This window comes from Cryptotermes secundus, unplaced genomic scaffold, assembly GCF_002891405.2.
Source record: "Cryptotermes secundus unplaced genomic scaffold, Csec_1.0 scaffold931, whole genome shotgun sequence".
Taxonomy (NCBI): Eukaryota; Metazoa; Arthropoda; class Insecta; order Blattodea; family Kalotermitidae; genus Cryptotermes; species Cryptotermes secundus.
This window is the reverse complement of record NW_019732382.1, coordinates 581797-594098: the sequence shown is the minus strand read 5'-3', so window position 1 is coordinate 594098 and position 12302 is coordinate 581797. Positions and strand designations below refer to the sequence as shown.

The 12302-nt window shown below is 36.2% G+C and overlaps 1 long non-coding RNA gene across 1 annotated transcript in view; it reads right to left on the bottom strand.

Moving 5' to 3' along the window:
- Positions 1-1164, bottom strand: part of LOC117282572 — a 2976-nt gene extending 1812 nt beyond the window's left edge. Inside the window, exon 1 of the long non-coding RNA XR_004513367.1 lies at positions 326-1164. This is a non-coding gene — a long non-coding RNA (uncharacterized LOC117282572). The remainder of the gene's footprint in view (positions 1-325) is intronic.
- Between the last annotated feature and the right edge of the window lie 11138 nt (positions 1165-12302).

The window sequence follows — 12302 nt, the reverse complement described above, 5'->3', positions numbered from 1 at the left end:
CCTTTTATGTTTACAAGATATTTTTATTCCTTGTGTAATCCAGTGGTTTTTTATTCTGCATAGGAAAACTGGTTTTGAAGATATTTAAAAAAAATATATAAAAAAAGAGTTAAACTTATAATTTTCTATCCTTATTTTTGAAAACAGGTTCCCACATTTCATTTTCTAATAGATGTTGAAATTGAACAATGGTATCACTATTTATTTTTCTGGTTCTCTGTTTCAAGGTGTTGCATTTACTTCCACAATATTATGTACTGTAAGAAATTGAGCATCATGGTCAAAGAGGCCACCGACTATAGGAGATGTACAAGAAGAGCTTAACCTTGCATTATCTATAAAGATATTATCAATGGCTATGCTTGAGGAATTTTGAACTCTTGTTGCAAAATTCACTGTGTGTGACAGATTGTATGTCCCTATTAAAGAATTTACTTGTTTTTTCTGACTGCTTTCATTTATATAGTTTATGTTTATGTCTCCACGGATTATAAACTCAGACTGTGGATCACTGTGGTTGCAGTGCAAGGGCCAAGAAGGCCCACCCCTTATACATTCATTCATTCATTCATTGGATTGTAGATATTTTAAAGTTGCATCTAGTCTCCTTAGAAATTCATTAACCTCTCCTGAAGGGGCTCTGTACAGGCTTAATATAATTAGGTGAGATGTTTTAGTTACTAGGTGTATTGCACAGATTTCAGAGTCTTGCTCCTTATCAATTTTACTGAAATGTAGATCTGTCTTAGCAAAAATACACACTCCTTCCCTCTGTAGGCTCTTTCAGCAAAAGCGTGAGCCTAACAGGTAACCATTGAGAGGAGCAGCAATTCCTGTTCAACCATGTGATGTTCACTTAAACACAATATGTGAGGGTTTATGTTTTCTATTTCAAAAGAGTGTAGTAATTCATCACTTTTGCTTCTCAAGCCTCTGATATTTTGGTGAAAGATATTTACTGAATTTAATGTTTCTGCATTTTGTCTGTGAATTTCCAAGACTGCTGGACTGCATTTAATATATGATAGGCATCTTGGTGCTTTTGAATTTAATCTAAAAAAGAAGATGCCCTAGCCAGTGGTGTGCCATGCATGGAAGCAAGGGAAGCATTGCTTCCATAGTTAAGAAACAAAAAGAAAAGTAGTCAAGTAGTCATATATAAATAATTCAATTTGAATAATAAGGATCTGAATATTGTCATTTAGCGCATGTTCCTGTTCAAGGCCACATGCCACCGCCTCCTCCTCCTCCCTTTCCCTGCTTGGTGGGACGGACCAAGTTTCCTTCATTAATCTCCGTACAAATTCGTCCTATCCAAAGTGACCAACGGAAGCAAATTTCGGTTTGCTGGCTAGACCAGCGAAGGAATGAGTTCTTTTGATGGTTACATGAAAATTAACTGTTTATGTGTGATTTCAGTCTTGTTGGGTGTTATAGGTAACATTAAGTTTTATTAAAATATTCTAAGTGCATATTTATATGGCATAAGATTGTATTTGTGATCGTATTTTGACACATCAGAAAGAAGCTATTCGCATTTAAGGGAAGCAAGTCTAATATTGTGGTACGAGGGGCAGAGGTGTGATTAGACTACATGCACAGGCACAGCTAAAATGAATGCTGGCAGGCGTGACTGCGACTGTGCAATCGAAAGCCTTTTAAAATGGGAGTTTAATAGCAGGGACTTTTCTGAAAAGAGAATAATTATAGAAAGAGGACAACCAACATGAGAGTTGCCAGAACTTAAAGCGCAAACCAAATTATGTTTGAGGAAATTTAATTTGGAACAGTATTCTAAAACAGAGTAGCTATCTGGTTGCCGTAATATACGAAAATTGTTTTGTTGGCCATGCCTGTTGTTTCTCAATGAAAAATGTATGGAACAAGACTGGGTTTGGTGATATCAACAATTCAACTTATGTTCAGGAAATCTCGAATTGACTGTCAACTTGACAATCAAAAGCACCTGACAATACTACAGCAGAATGAAAATGTGAAAGAAAATAGAGAAAAAATGAAATGCTTGGTTGATATCAACTGCCATTTAGGAAAGTGGCAACTTGGCCTCTGTGGTCATGAGAAAAGCATGGATTCTATTGACCGAGGTAATTATGTGGAATTAGTTCACTTGTTGAGGAAATATGATCATAAACTCAATGTTCATATTGATAACAGTACAGTATTTACAGATTTATCAAACAGAATACAAAACGACCTTAGTGACTCAATAAGTGACATAAATTTTGGTGAGTTGATTGCTATCAGTTTGTTTATTAGATACCACTGCTTCCCTTACCAAAAATAGTACCGCATGCCACTGGCCCTAGCATTGGTTATAACAGGAATACTGCTTATACCCGACACATGACCACCAACAACCCTCTCAGCAATAAGCTGTGTGAGCCTCTTGCCTCGAGAGCTGAGGTGCAGGCCATGTGTTGTGTAACCTTCCTTCATAATTGATGCTGTGTCAATGTTAAAAAAACGTATGTGATTCCATAATGAAGGAATGGAACCTCTTATACCTTTTCAGACATACTGTAGTCACAGCAAATTATAAGGGTTCAGTACCAACTTTGCAAGAGCCTGACACTGTGCCCTATTCTGAGCCATATGAAATTCAGTCCCTCAGTCTTAATACCCATTTTAATGTTATCCTCCCACCTTCGCCTGGATCTCTCTAGTGATCTCTGCAGGTTTTCTACCAAATTTTTGCATTTCTAATTTCTAGGAGAATGTGAAATGTTTTAAATATTTGGGTAGCGTGTTAACAGATGATGGAAGGTGTACGTGTGAAATTAAATCTAGGATTGCCATGGCAAAAGCTGCATTTAGCAAGAAGAATCTTTTTACCAGCAAATTGGACTTAAATTTGAGAAAAAAAACTAGTGAAATGCTATGTTTGGAGCATCGCATTGTATGGGGCTGAAACTTGGACACTTCGGGCAGTAGATCAGAAACACCTGGAAAGCTTTGAAATCTGGTGTTGGAGAAGGATGAAGATCAGTTGGACCGATTATGTGAGAAATGAAGAAGTATTATTTAGAGTCAGTGAGCAGAGGAATATCATACACAAAATAAGAAAACGGAAGGCTAATTGGATTGGTCATATCTTACGCGGTAACTGCCTTCTAAAAGAAGTTATTGAAGGAAAGACAGAGGGGCGGATAGAAGTGACAAGAAGATGTAAGAAGATGCTGGATGACCTTGGGGACAGAAGAGGATATTTTCATTTTAAGGAGAAAGCTCTAGATCGCATGAAGTGGAGGAACTGTTTTGGAAGAGACTGTGGACCTATCGTCTTGACAGATTACAGATGAATGAATGAATACTGTGTGATCACCCATCTCATCTTCCTTGATCTGATCTTAGTGAATAGTACAAATTATAAAGCTCAAGTATTAAAAATGTAGGAAACTTGCAAGTACATTACCATTCTTGTTTTACCAAGATCATTGTAGATTGTTGTTACCTTTCTTAAATTTATTTATACCTTTATACAAATTTGCAATATATTTGTTCTTACTGTTTATCTGAAGGTCATTAATTTTATCTTTCAGGTTCAGGTTCTGTCTGTTCACATCTTACATTGTTGAAATTATCTGTGTTTAGTTACCCTTCATATGACATGTATGGCAGTGCCCCGGCACATCAATCACTTGTGCAGCAGCAACTTCTCGTGCAGGGTACTGTGGTGCTTCCATATTCTCCTGATCTTGAGCCATGTGATTTTACCTCTTTCCTTGGATAAAATACTGGCTCAAGAACTGTCACTTTCAGCATGCACATGCATCAATCAAATCTTTTTTCCAGAAATCTAATCCTGGCATAAACTGGAATCTTGTGTACTTCCACTCACTCCAAATAATCTTCACTGCGCTCACAGCTTGAAATCTGTCAGCAGCAATATCACAATCCTTATACAGCATTACAAAGCTATTATGTGTCTTTAAGAATCGTGATATCAGGAGAAAATTAAAGTAACCATTCTTAAGACCTTGGCACTACACTGATGATAATAACCATAGCTAACAGCACAGAGCAAAGTGATGTTAAAACTGCTGTAAAACTGATATGACATTTTTCTTCCAGCACAGTTCCCATACAAATTTAATTTCCCCCCTCCCGCCTATTGGTTATTTAAAAACGCTTTCAGTATTGAGACTATACAGCATCAGATGATGCGATGACTGATGAATGATTAAGAATTTTTTTGGAACGAAGGAGTAATCACCTAACTGAGTTATCATTACAGCATTTGCATGCAGGGACTGAGGAAACCACAGTTAAGAAAGCTGGTGTTCTGGTCAAGATTTGTACTGAACACCCAATGGACACAAATCTTAGAGCATTACCTCTGGATCAACCCATTCGGTGAATCTGATGGTTTTTTTTTTCTTTGAACTACAGCCCCAGTAGGCCTAGGCCTACCTCCATGAACTCCGTTCACTTTGGTTTTTCTAGATCTTACACATACGGTAGGACTCCTTGGGCGAGTGATCAGCTCGTCGCAAGGCCTCTACCTGTAGACAAACACAGAAAAACGCACACAAACATCCATGCCCTGAGTGGGATTCGAACCCACGATCCCGGCTTCCGAGCGAGTGAAGACAGTGCATGCCTTAGACCGCTCGGCTACTGTGACTGGCGAATTTGATGCTTACTGATCATAAATTATAAATCTGACATGTGATAATAGGAAATGGTTTATCTGCAATCATTTATATACACGCTTCACAGTTTAATTACAACTATAAAATACAGCATCCCGTCAACAGCAATTAGAGTATTCACTCAAAACACAGTACTTACTACTGAACCCTTTGCTATGCCATTTAAATTCACTGTAGCCTGATGTCATTTGCAAGGTAATTTGGATCCTCTTACATGAAATACAGTGTAGAAAATTCACTTTTAATATATCTACTATGTTTGACATCACCCAGGACTAAGGGTGAGATTCTACTGTGAAACTGCCAATACATAAAACCAGAATTTGCAAAGATGTGGCATAAAAATTTACTATCATAACACAGCCCACATCAGAAACAAAACTACAGTATTTTAGCTTAGCTGCAAATGGTTACCACAGCAAAATCAGTTAGTACATTTTCTCTGAAATACAGCATGCTCCCTGTTATACAGCATGTTTGGGGAATGGGGTAAACCAGTTACATGAGAAGAGCTTTTACAGATTTCCAATACAATGTCAAAACGTTTTTGCTTTAGTTCTTATGTGGAAGTTTTCATAGTTGACACAGGATGTTGATGGGTGTAAGCTTTCGGGTATATATATACTGCAATAATTTTGACGTTAACTCTGTTCCCCTTGTCACACAGTATATTTTAAAGTAAAAGCACTGCAATACTAAAGTATTAGTCAATGTAAAGTACAACCACTGTTTCTGAAGACTAAATGCTGTTTTGTTAAATACACTTAGTCCTATTCAGACAGCTTAAAACAAGCCTGAATAATTACAAATTCAATACATAAATATTTATACAATTGGTAAGTAACATAATTTACACAGCCTTAACTCTGTGAGACACTAACGATTCTGCTTCAGTCTCAATTTTAACTCTCCTTTTCCCAGCTGCAGCTGGAATACTTTTACAGGTACTATAACTAAGAAGTAGTAGATCTTCCAGTTGAAGGGTATATGTGCTGAAGTCATCTCAGATATTAAAACCCATTTTTCTCATACACTGTTTGTGAGCTTCAATGTATGATTTGCAGTTTTCTTCTCCATTTTCAATTATACTGAAAACAAAGTTACATACATTATTAAGTACAGACTTGAACAATATTATATTAATATGGTACCTACATAAATTTCCTAGGACAGATTTATTCTTGTGTCTAAGAAGGTTGCTATAACAGACATTAAAGTCTCTCTGTAGTTATATCTTCCCAACAGGGGAAAGATAAAGAGATAATGTTACTCCTGTCTGATGGTGTTATGTCATGAAATCAATAAGTGGATATAAATCTGTGATGCATTCTCCACCTTGAAAACTAAATGGAAATATGTAGTCAGCTTCATAGACCAGGTATTCCTTTAACACTATCACAGAACAGAAAATAAACAGGGTTCCAGAGATACTTTGTACATGGTGATACTGAGAAAAACTAAGTCCCTCCTAAAAATACTCCCATCCAGTCCATAGCAAATTGCTAACAAATCCTTGAAACTGTGAAGGTTGTTATTCCAAAATCACAAAGACAAAATATAAGTTAAGAACCACCTCTGAAATATAATTCAGGTTAATTAAAAAAAATTTGCTTAGTGGGGGGTGGAGTCCAGCTGGGTCTACTCGGCACAGCAGCCACTGACTGGCCTATTGTACCTGCCCCGGGTGATTATGATGATGGAGAATTTGGTGGAATGAAGATTGGCAGGGGAAACCTAAGTACTCGGAGAAAACCTACCCCAGCGCCACTTTGTCCACCACAAATCCCACTTGACCAGATCCAGGTTTGAACCCGGGAAGCCAGCAACTAATCGCTTGAGCTACGTATAATTCAAGTTTCTTGTTATCTTACAAGGAGAGAACTACTGATTATAATGTACAAAACTATAACATTAATATTAATTCCTTGGTCTGCCTCAGAGAATGACAGTGGACAGCGATAAATGAAAGCATCAATACTGGCCTACAAGAATGAAGAAAGTAGATTTCTGAGTTCATCATTTGTTCCATACTTGCTAATATATTTCATATTCACATAATGGTTTTAAACAGATTTTATTTTTATTAAGTGTTTTTATACATAGGTAAAAAAAAAAGTAAACCTATCCCTGTAACAGGCCATGAAGGCCCATAGGGTTGTGAGACGTTGAGGGTCCCACATTATCTAGACAATCGGCTCAAAGATGGCAGTAAGCTTGTCAGCCTTATGCTCCAGCCACGCTTTACTCCCCAGGAATATTATTTAATTAATACATAAGTAACATTCTGTATTATGTTGGACTTCATTTTCTGGAATATAAAATTCTAAATGTTACTCTTTGGGAAAGTGACTTGTCGCTATATTCAGGTGAAACACAAAAACAGAAGCCCACTCTGTAGGGCCTATCAGGAAACATAAAAACAGCCAAAAAAGATGAAGTATGTATACTCATAACAACAGCAACCAATTTTCACAGGGAGGTAAACACTAAAACAATTACCACAACTTGTGGTAGGTCAACAGTTTAACCAACAAAGACTGAATGGACAATACAATTATTTTCTAGGAAACCAAGACCAAACTAAAAATAATGGGGTCAATCTACACACTCTTGAGACAGACCACTGATTTACTGCAACATACAGTGACATAACACCCGAGGGCTGGAATTCCAGAGACAGAGGAAATACCCATTGCTAGGCAAAGTCTTGGTAAACATGTTCCCGTAGCAATGGAAACATATGCAAGAATATAGGCACTGTAGGAAATGGCATATTCTATTCAGTCAGTGTGACAGAAAAATGCCATGGTGCCTGAAACCATGAATGACCATGCTGGCAAAGGCCAGCTGCAAATTACAAAACCAGACTAGGTCAAGTCAGTCAGTTGAGTCAGCAGTCGCAATCAGTGATTAGCCATGAGCACAAAAGCAAGGGAATCTGCACTGTTAGAACCTGCTACCAGGCAATGACTAATAAATACATAGCTGCCTGAGAAGACTTAAGTGTGTGCTGTAGCTATATGTAGATTGTGTAGATCAGTGAAAGTGTTACAATTATTTGTATTTACAAGTCATAAGCTCCCAATACATCCAATCAGCAATCCAAACCATATGTCTAGTCACTAACACATGATAATATTTTACCTCCCAGAGCCCTTTTGTACTTTACCTGACAACAGAAAGAGAGTCTTCAAAACATAACTAACTACATGGAGCTGAGCTCTTCTTGAGATGATGTCAGTTGTGCAGCTACTCAATTATTTCGCAGCATTCTGTGCAACCCGAAGGTTCATTACCATGTTTACAAGAGCAATCCACTGGTCCCTATCCTGAGCTAAATCGATCCAGTCCACACCATCCCATCCTATATCTCTAAGATCCATTTTAAGATTATCCGTCCACCCACATCTTGGTCTTTCTAGTAGTTTCTTTCCTTCTGGCTTTCCCAACAATATCCTATATGCATTTCTCTTTTCCCCATTCATGCTACATGCCCTGCCCATCTCATCCTCCTTGACTTGATCATTCTAATTTTACATGTACAAATTATGAAGCTCCTCATTATGCAATCTTCTCCAACTTCCTATCACCTCATTCCTCTTCAGTCCAAATATTCTCAGCAAAACATAACTTTCAAAATTCTTAATTTTAAATCATATGAAATGGATAAAGCCCAAACAAATTCCACAGTAACTCACCACTCCCATTAAATTTTCAACAGAGAATGTAACATTTCAGACACGGAATCTTTTTTCATCTTCTGGTAAGAGGATGGAGAAGCACTTACTTGAAAGGGTGTGTCAAAGATTGTGTAAATTGTTAGAAAATAACTGTTAGGCAAATTCCAAAAACCCAAATAATTCGAAAATTCTGAATGCATCAAAACTTTTGGAGTACCAAAACTTACACTTTCAAATTCAAAAATATGAACATTCTGAAAGTATAAACTGGAAAAGCTCAAAACCTCAGAAAATGCAACCAAATAAAATAAAAGTAATTGTAAATCAGAAAAAGCAAACAAATAGAAGGAATTGTAAATTTTCAAAATCTGAAAGATTTTCAAGAATTTCAACATACAGGAGGGTGAGCAGTGGTATGATGGACCAACTAACTAAACTGGCCTTCCTTAACAATATGACCAAGGTCTGCCCTAATATGCCAACCTAATTTGAAGTCTCCTATTTACATTTGGAAGAATGCTGTAAATGTTTTCCACTCCTACTATATGCACTAATTTCTATAAAATCCCTTGGACAATTTGTATTTGTATTTTATTCTCATCCGTTTTGCTACACAGTAACACTTGGACAAGTCATTCGGCAATACAAGTTAACAAAACAAATCTACAAAGTTACAAGCATACTACCAACATTTGTTACAATCATAAACAATATATAAATACAACATTTAAAAAATAAGCAAACTAGTATATACAGCTCATGAATGGCTATGACATCCAAACAAAGTACTTCCACCATCCACTTTTTTATTAAAACTAACAAATTAATTTGCTGTATAAAAAGAATGTTTGAATAAAAAGGATTTTAAGTCTTTTTTAAAAGCTGAAAACCCCACCGAGTTTTTTTATTTTGTTTGGCACCTTATTATACAATTCTATTCTCATATTCACCACACTTTTTTAAAATAATGTAGTTCTGCAGAATTGAACATGAAAATCCTTATTTATTCTTATATTATAACTATGAATATTTATATTTTGGATCAAATCTGCTCTTTACTTTTTTATGTAACATAACACCTCAAGTGTGTAAATGTAATATGTAGCTGATTAATTTGTATTTTGTGTAAAGACAATGAAATTAATGGTAATCAGATCTAGATATTATTCAGATGACAAACCCCCTATATTAGGGTGGTACAGTGTATTCTGTAAAGATACGCACGAGAATCTGACAATTTCCCTATCCAAATGGTTGTAATACCTGTATGTATGGATTGCTGAATGATAATAAAAATGAAATGAAATGAAATAAGATATACAAAGAAGCGACCATGAGGATGCCATAATCTTTAAAAATTTGCCTGCATGACTCTTATTTACCAAGTCCACTAATTATTCTCAGCACCCTCTTCTGCATTTTAAATACCTTTATACTATCACCTTCACCCCCAAAATATTATTCCATATATCAATAACGATTGAAACTTTCCAAAATAAATGATTCTTAACATTTTTGGACTCAAAACTCCTCTTAGTGATTTAATTATATAGGTATTTTACTAAGTTTTGAACATAATGACTGGAGGTATACGAGTTAGAACTTCCCCCGACCTTTAACCAGAATGAAACTTCTAAGTGTTCTAGGTTAGGTTGACAAACATACTTACCAAGCATCTCTTACTTTCTTTGTTTCTGGACATGCACAACAAGGTTTCAGCTTCTTCGGCGACGCTTCTTCGGGCATCTTCACATTATTGCTTCCCATTTCGTAACGTACCCTGAATCCAATGTACTTCCAACTATTTGTCACTAATCTGACCAAATGAGCCAAACACTTTATCACGTGTTTCATCTGCTGTTTCGATCACGAGATAAGTCGATAATTTTGATCGTTTTAATTCGCCAGTTGCTTTTTTTTTTCTATCCATCTGAGAGCGATCTGAGTTTGAAATTGTTTCGTTACTTGAGTAAGGATCAGCACATTACAGGACGTACAGGACACTGCTGCATGTGTAGATTAGATACGGATTAGTTATAGCTCTGTGTTCTAGTTATGCTTGTTATGGTGTTTAACTTGAAGCCTTACACGGTTGCGTTGTATTGGCTGCGCTGGAAATAATTGTGAACCGTGACTATGAGCCCAAATTCAAACACAGTTGTAACACGTGCAATCCAAATTTATTCTACGATACAGATATTTACAATTTAGTACTTGTGTATTTATTGCATATTGTAAGTAGCATTGATTAGCAAATTGTACATGGGTCAGAAAGTTAGAGTACGACTGGACGGACTGGACAGAGGGAGACAAGAAGTGTGCAGATTGGAAGAGTTCAAGAAGGATGCTGTTTATCACCAATTCTCTTCAACTTGTACAGCGAATGCCTTACCGAGGAAGCTCTGGATGGGCTCGGAGACTTCAAATTAGGAGGGCAAATTATTCAAACTGTGAAATATGCAGATGACCTTGCGTTAATGGTTAAGGAAGAAACTGTGCTACCNAGAAATGAGAAAGTGTTAATTAGAGTCAGTGAGCAGAGGAATATCCTACACGAAATAAGAAAACGGAAGGCCAATTGGATTGGTCATGTTTTACGCAGAAACTGCCTTCTAAAAGAAGTTATTGAAGGAAAGATAGAAGGGCGGATAGAAGTGACAAGAAGACAAGGAAGAAGACGTAAGAAGATGCTGGATGACCTTGGGGACAGAAGAGGATACTGTGATTTGAAGGAGAAAGCTCTAGATCGCAATAAGTGGAGGAATTGTTTTGGAAGAGACTGTGGGCCTGTCGTCTGACAGATTACTGATGATGATGATGATGATGATGTAAGTAGCACAGATCAGTAGGATAGATAATAATCTGTTAATGTGTACTTCTTTTGTTAAACCATTGTGTATTGAGTTATTGGCATGGTTCAGCATTTTTGTATTGTTGATGCTCAAGTTTTGCTAGCAGTTGTCTCGTAGAGATTTGTAGCCAGGCTTGGATTTTTTAATTTTTTATAAAATCTTTCAGTGGTAAATACCTTTTTGTAATTGTTAACTAACTGTAACTTTCCAGTAATGGAGCCTGAAATTTAATACCACTCATTCCAAAGCCCACCAGTAGTCACAGTCCTAAACCAGTTCCATGCAGTTCTTATTCCTGCAGCATTTATCCCTAAGTTCCAACTTAATCCTAATCACAGATTTCCTTGTTACACCCATTTATTTTATCCATTTTGGGGTCCAAATGTTTTCTTCAGGAATCTGTTCTCAAATGCTTCCTGCCCTTAAAATAACCAAGTACATTATTCTTCATTTTAATCAAATTGAAGAGGGGTCTTTGAATGTTGCTTTTTTATATCAAGAGTTAGGTGAACATGAAAGAAACTTTTATTTTTTTATTTAACAGCTCTTTTTTGAACATTATAGAATGAACAATTAAGTTTATTTCAGTCCAGTGTGATATATAATGCCTTCATCACTTCAGCACTTAGTTACCAAACATGTTTCAGTTCTTAATGAGTCATCATCGGAGGTATACCACTATGATCAGGAAGCCACCAATACGTAAATGTTTTTATAAGACTATATACACTTAAAACATTTATGATGCTCACTATATGTAGTTGTTAATTTTCCATTGTCAAAATAGATGTTTGACACAAACTTTTATAATAAGAACATTCTTGAAGTATATTACTTACAAGTGACGCAGTTACAATCACTTCCATAAAGGATAGTTTAAAATGTAATTTTCCACTGCATTATGTATATAAAATTCAATTTGTTTCACCACAGCAGCCTTCCTTTACGTTAAAATTATGTTATGAATGTATGTAAAAACTTATTTTTGAGTTAAGAAATTTGTTCGTGAACCAAAATGGATCGTGTTTTATCTTCCTTGGTAGTGGATATTGTCGTCTATCCCTTTTGGTGATATGTTCTGTAAATATATTATTAAT